This window comes from Adiantum capillus-veneris, chromosome 3, assembly GCF_014529385.1.
Source record: "Adiantum capillus-veneris isolate H3 chromosome 3, ASM1452938v2, whole genome shotgun sequence".
NCBI classification, from domain to species: Eukaryota; Viridiplantae; Streptophyta; class Polypodiopsida; order Polypodiales; family Pteridaceae; genus Adiantum; species Adiantum capillus-veneris.
Window position 1 is genome coordinate 127,339,101 of NC_140933.1, and position 7,100 is coordinate 127,346,200.

Genomic DNA, 7,100 nt, shown 5'->3' on the forward strand with positions numbered 1-7,100 from the left:
TTAAAGCAGGCCAAAACATGGAAAACAAATGGAAAAACTATCCATCTTCAGACATGGAAGCAGCAAAGCTGGAGGATTATCAAAACTTGGTAAGAATCACGCAAGAAATGCTGGATAAACAAAAACCCAAGCTTGAAAGTATTCCAAAACTTGAAGAGCTTGCAGTAGAAGAAGCGAAAGCAAAATCTGATGTGGTGGTAGAATCCCACCTTGAAACAAATGAACCAGAGCTTATACTGCCGGAGAGCGAAGATGCCTTAGATGGAATTCCATTCATAGAGGAAAACTGGCCAGGACACTTATGGAAAAAGGTAAGAGAGATCAATGATGGGAGCCTAACTTTAAAGTCAGCTCCTATAGAGGAAGTCTGGTTGGATAACCTACCATCTGATATGAACATGGATTTACAATCCTTGTACGAGGATTGCGGATCGGAGGCTTCAGGAATATCTAAACCATTGACATTAAAAACATTACCTTCTTACTTGGGAGATAACGAAGATGAATCCATCGTGTGCAAGACCACTCAAGTAAAAAGAGCCAAACAGACCCTAGAAGTAGACAACATTCATTCAATCATGTCTACCCCCATCCAATGCACTCTTACTTTGGGAGAAATGTTGAAACTCAGGCCATACTTGTGGAACGATTTACAGAAAACCCTAGAGAAGGTGGGGATAACGGGGTTAATCTCTAAGAATTTGGGAAAATTGAAAAATGAAATGGAAAACAAAGAGATTCGATCAGTTCCTATGAACAAGGTCAAAGAATATTATGAAGGGGAAGAAGGAAACACTATCCTCCCAGTGAAATATAATGACATTGAAACCATGGCAATACTGGATAGTGGAGCTGACATAGCCATAGCCACTAAAGCAGTATGGGAATCCTGGGGACAGCCAGCCTTTAGACAAACGTGAATGAAATTGCAGTTGGCTGACGGACACATTGAGAGACCACTAGGGCTACTTGAAAAAGTGATAGTCAACTTCTTTGGAATTGACTATCAACACACTTTTGCCATAGTAGACTTTGGAAAAAAACTCAACTATGAAATCCTATTGGGAAGACCTTTCATGCGACAGGTACAGCTTATCCAAGATTGGGAAAACAACTATCTATACTTGAAGCAGGTGGGATCTATAACAAGAGTCAATCTAAAAGATCACACTTGTAGAGATGTCTCAAAAACACCCATCCAAGAGTTTGATTCAGTCTCTTCGGCTGAAACTAAGCTCCCATCTTGGTTAAACAAAGACACTCCTATTTGGATGTGCGGAGCTTCAGAAAATGGAAGCTTAAGACGAGAGGAATGTATCCTAGAAAGGGACTGTACAGACGAAGCCTACATATGTGAACCCTTTTCAGAGCATTTATTTGAACCATTCGAGTGGACTCAAATTTTAGCGACAATGGATGTATGTGTGAATACGTCTATGCCTAGTCAATTTTGCAATGAGGATGGCTACAACATAAACCCCATCCAAATGATGTCAATCCTCAACATTGAAAACAAAGATGAGAAAACCAAGGACTTGATGAAAGCTCAACAAGTCTTTTATGACCTCTATTACAATGCAACTAATGAGTTAAATGAACACTCAGCTACCTCAGAAGATTCGGGGTCAGAAAAAGAGCATACGAGAGCTCAGTTACTCTTAAAGGGAGGGGAGAAAAAGTTTTTTGACTTTCCAAACCAGAAATCAAGAAGACTAAAATGGTATAGACGAAAGAGAGACGCCAATATTGTGAAAACACGACCTATGCCATCAGCCTCCAGTAAAACACAAGTCCTGATGCAAATAGATGCTAATGATTGTGTCAAGGACAAAATAACTGGCAAATATCCTTCAAATAGAAACTCAGAAATGTCTCAGACATCGAGAAAAGCAAGGAAGGGTACTCAAGAAAAATCTCAGGATAAAAAACCACTCATGACCAGAGTCGAGCGGAAAAATAAATATCAAGAGGTGAAAAAAACTCTAAAGGAGATATACACAACCGAAATGAGGATGTAATGCATGTTCCATCCCATTACAAAAAGTATACTCTCCAAGATCGAAAAATCATAATCGAACAACCTATTAGGGAACTACGAAAACAAAGCAAGTCTTACGAAGGACCTAAAAACGCTAAAAGGGTAGACTTGGCTGAACCAAGAGAAGAGCCTAGACCTGCTTACATTGCAAATGACCTAACAGAAGAAGAAGAAAAGCTTTTGCTGAGCTTGTTAAAGGAATACCAGGATATCTTCGCTTGGTCTTACAAGGATCTCAAGGGCGTTGATCCAGAAATCTGTCAACATACTATACCCATGAGAGATGATGCGAACCAAGTAGACAGAGACCATACACTTATAACGAAACATTTGCCAGGAAGATCAAAGAAGAGATTGAAAAACTAAAGGAAGCTGAATTCATTTACGAAATTGAACACGCAGATCGGGTGTCTCCAATTGCGATAGTACCTAAGAAGAATGGAAAATTACGAGTGTGTGTTAATCTCAAAAAGATGAATGCAACTACCATTAGAGACAACTTTCCTCTTCCGATAACTGAGCATGTTTTAGAACGAGTGGCAGGAAAAGTAGCTTACAGCTTCTTAGATGGCTTTTTGGGATACAATCAACTTTTGGTTGACCCAAAAGATCAGCATAAAATTTCTTTTGCAACAGAATAGGGTATAGTTGCCTACCAGGTTATGCCGTTTGGGTTAACTAATGCTCCAGCCACGTTTCAGAGGCTAATGAGCCATGCTTTCAAAGAGTATCTTCGGAAATTCTTAGAAGTATACATGGATGATCTATGCGTACATTCGTCAATGTGGGCTGATCATTTTGAACACCTCAAGAAGGTATTCGAGAAATGTAGAATTTATAGGATTTGTTTAAATCCTGAAAAGTGCACATTCATGGGAAGACAAGGGAAAATTCTTGGACATATCGTGTCTGAAAATGGCATAGCTATTGATATCGAGAAGATTCATGTCATTGTTGATTTGCCTAGACCAACAACAATCAAGGGGCTACAAGCCTTCATGGGACATTGTGGATATTACCGACGGTTCATCTACATGTACAGTATAATTGCAAAACCCATGTATAGCTTGATTACGCACTTTGAATGGACCGAGGCATGTGAAGAATCCTTCATGAAGCTAAAACAAGCTCTCATCTCAGCTCCAATATTGAAAGCACCATATTGGGATAAGGTATTCCACGTACATGTAGATGCTTCAAACTTTACTATTGGTTGTATACTAGCCCAACCAAGAGATAGGAAAATTGACTTTTCTATTTCTTATGCTAGCCGACAATTGAACATGGCAGAAAAGAATTACACCACCACTGAAAGAGAAGGACTAGGAATGATCTATGCCGTTAAAAAGTATAGACATTACCTATTAGCCAACAAGTTTGTATTCTTTGTGAACCACCAAGCTTTGTTATATTTAGTCAACAAGCCATGCAGCACAGGGAGAATAGTGAAATGGTTCATCATTCTTCTCGAATTTGATTTCATTGTGGTTGTAACAAAACGCACTACACATCAACGAGCGGATCATTTGTCAAGTATTGTTTCAGGGGAATCACGTAAAGGGGTAGACAATGATCTACCAGATGTCTATTTGTTCTCCGTGGAAATGATACCTAGATGGTCGGAAAACATTGTGTCATTGATGACAATAGCTCAAGTGGATTCACAAATACCACTTCCTATCACAATTGATTTAATCGAGAAGTTGGCTATGTATCAATTACTAGCTGGAAGGCTATATAAAAGAAATCGAGATGGGATATTGATTTTATGCATTAACCCCGAAGAAAAAGAACAATACCTAAGTCAAACACATGTTACCATAGTAGGAATTCACTTTGCGGAAGACCAAACTATGCAACGAATCTTAAGACTTGCAATATTTTGGCTGACTATGAGGAGAGATGTTAGATCTTTTGTAAAAGATAGCCCTCAATGTCAAAAACAACCACCCATTCCTCATGTAACATTGTTTCAAATGTCACATGTTCCTAAGTGGAGTAATTATCTGGTTACTTACTTATCGAGCCGAACATTTCTTGAGGATATGAGTAAACGCCATCAAAGAGCAATTGAAACTGAAGCAAGAGACTATGCTCTTATTGGGAACCAATTGTATCGGAGAGGTATAGATCAACATTTGCGTCTTTGTGCAAATAAAAATGAGTATATTCCGATTATAGAACAAGCACATGCTGGATTAGTTGGAGGTCACTTTTCTAGTGAGACCACCACAAGAGAAATCTTGATGGCAGGCATATGGTGGCCAACACTTTTTGCAGATGCCAAAGAATATGTTCGAAGGTGTGATGCTTGTCAACGAGCAAAAATGCCAACATGAGTAGAAAACATGCCCTTAAGACCAATGATGGGGGCTAGAGCCTTTGCAAAATGGGATATAGATTTTGTTAGACCAATATAGTCACCTGCTTATAGAACCCAAGCTCAATATATCATTGCAGCTACGGACTATTTGACCAAGTGGGCTGAGGCTAAAGCAACTCAAAAGAATGATGCCAGAACCACTACTGCATTCTTATATGAGTATGTATTCACAAGATATGGACTGCCAATAGAGATTGTCAGAGATCGGGAAACTCATAGAGTATTTGCTTAATGGGTTTATGGTTATCCATAACAAATCATCTCCCTATCACCCACAAGCAAACTAACAAGCTGAGCATACAAATAAAATTCTTAGCTCGGTACTGACCAAAGTGGTTAGTTCAGGAAGGATAGACTGGGAAATGAATCTCCATGCTACTCTATTGGCTTATCAAGTTTCATTCAAAACAGCTCTAAATGCTACACCCTTTAACCTTGTTTATGGTCTTGATCCCAGACAGCCAATAGAATTTTTATTGCCGACATTAAGGGTAGCACAGAATCTTGAGTGGACTGGACATGAATTGTCAAAAAGACTTGAAGATTTGGAAAAGCTAGACGAGCAAAGGCTAACTGCTGTAGCTCATATTTATGCACAAAAGCGAAAACAAAAACAGTTTTCGGCTTCCCACTTAATCACAAATTTTTCCAGAAAGGGGACTTAGTTCTAGTCTATTCCCTTGAGCAACACATTCCCAACTTTAAGAAAAAGGAAATGGACCATTTATCATTGAAGATGTATCTCCAAGTGGAGCAGTAAAATTATCCACCCTAGATGGTGAACCAATGGCTAATTGGATTAATGGATGTCGTTTAAAGAAATACAATTTGCCACTAACCAATGAATTGCTAGAGAGAATGCATGCAGCCAAACAAAGGAAGATCAAGCGACAGCAGGTTATTGATGAAGCCCAAGAGGAAGCTAGACTTTGGGTACTCAAGCGTAAAGCTGATCTCAAGAATCAACAGATATCGATTCCCATCAACACTTTGGAACTAGATGATCGACAATGGGAATGACCTAAAGACGCAGTTTCAACAGATGACGATTGGTTAGATGGAATGGATTTGCACATCAAAGTACAGCTCAACAATCATAGCACCAATGCTTTGGTAGACAAAGGATCTAGAGTGAATGCAGTCAGTTATTCCACATACAAGAAGGCAACAAGCAAGCATTGACAGCAGGAATAGCGACAATCAAAGGATGCAACAAGAATCCAACTCCAACATTGGGAGTAGTCAACTTGAACGTGATAGTACATGGATGTTCATGTCCGCATTAGTTTGTATGCTTGCCAGATGAACACATGAATGAGACGATGGTTCTTGGAATTCCCTCGATGCGTACATACAAAGCAGTACCATATTGGGATACGAATCAGCTAAAGCTATCACCTAAAGGAGGGCAACTCATTGTTCCAATTGCACCAAGCAAGGAGGAATGGAAAAGAAGCAATCAGCAGACCAATCCACGAAGCCAATCTTCTTCATCCCCTCGACAATCAAATGCTATAGGTAGCATTCAAGGAGTCAAGCAGATTTGGGTACCAAAAGCACAGCTTAAGGATAAACCAATTCAGATCTGGGTGCCTAAAACTTCACCGAAGAAACAAAAGAAAGTTCCATGGATTCGAAACAAACTCCAGTATCTCCGAGAAAGGAACCTAACATGAAAAGGGTTTGGAAGAAAAAAGAGCACTTATCTTCTCCACAAACCTTGAAACCAATCAAGCAGTGGCGAGTTAAGTCTCAACATAATCCACCACACCATGCAGCACCAAGCCGACCGAATTACCAATGGAGAGAAAAAGCTCGACAACAGTCTAAAGTGCTACCAACAGCTCAAGCAATCAGAGTGCTAAAGCACCCTGATGATACAATCAAACAGAGAGCACAAAAGCTACAAGATTTGCTCTTTGGAAGACATCAGCAGCAAACCTCGACATCGAAAACCCTTGAGTTAAATATTTAAGACCCAGCTCTTGCACAGCATATTGGTTTGCATTGCATTGATCTTCATATCATGATAGAGCCAATCACGGCTATGCATAGACACAATTGTTCAACCCATGCACGCAGTCATCCCGGAGTACGTCATCTAGGAGGGGTGGAAGGGCACTAAGTACTAAGGAATTAAAGGGCAATGTTTGAAGAGGGAGGAAAATTTTCCATGTTAACGTGTGATTTTTTGCAAAATTACCTAATAATTCCCTTATAATTCATCAACAAGGGAAAATTCACTGATAATATCTCCCCGATGAGTGAAAATAGTGTATATACTATCAAAAAACATCAAAAATAGTCCTTTTTTGGATAATTTTCATCATTTTTTGTTGATAGGGTGACCTAAAAATGGAGAAATCCAACAAAAAACAATAATGCTGTGTTTTCAAGGGATTTCTTAATTATTGGATTTTTACTTTACTTTTTTAAAGCATTTTGCTATTTTCTTTGATTTTTTCAAGTAAACAAGTCAAAATTAATAATAAATAGAAGGGAAGCTCATAGGAAAAAATTGAAGACATGATGTTGATCAGAAGGACAAGGTGGACAAGCACAAAAATTTTCAATGAACTCAGAAGACTGAAGCGAGAAGCCTAAATTAGGCGGCTAGGCCTACTTTTGTAAAATTCTTGCAGAATGAGCTACAGAAATCCGATCAGGGAAATTTTTGAG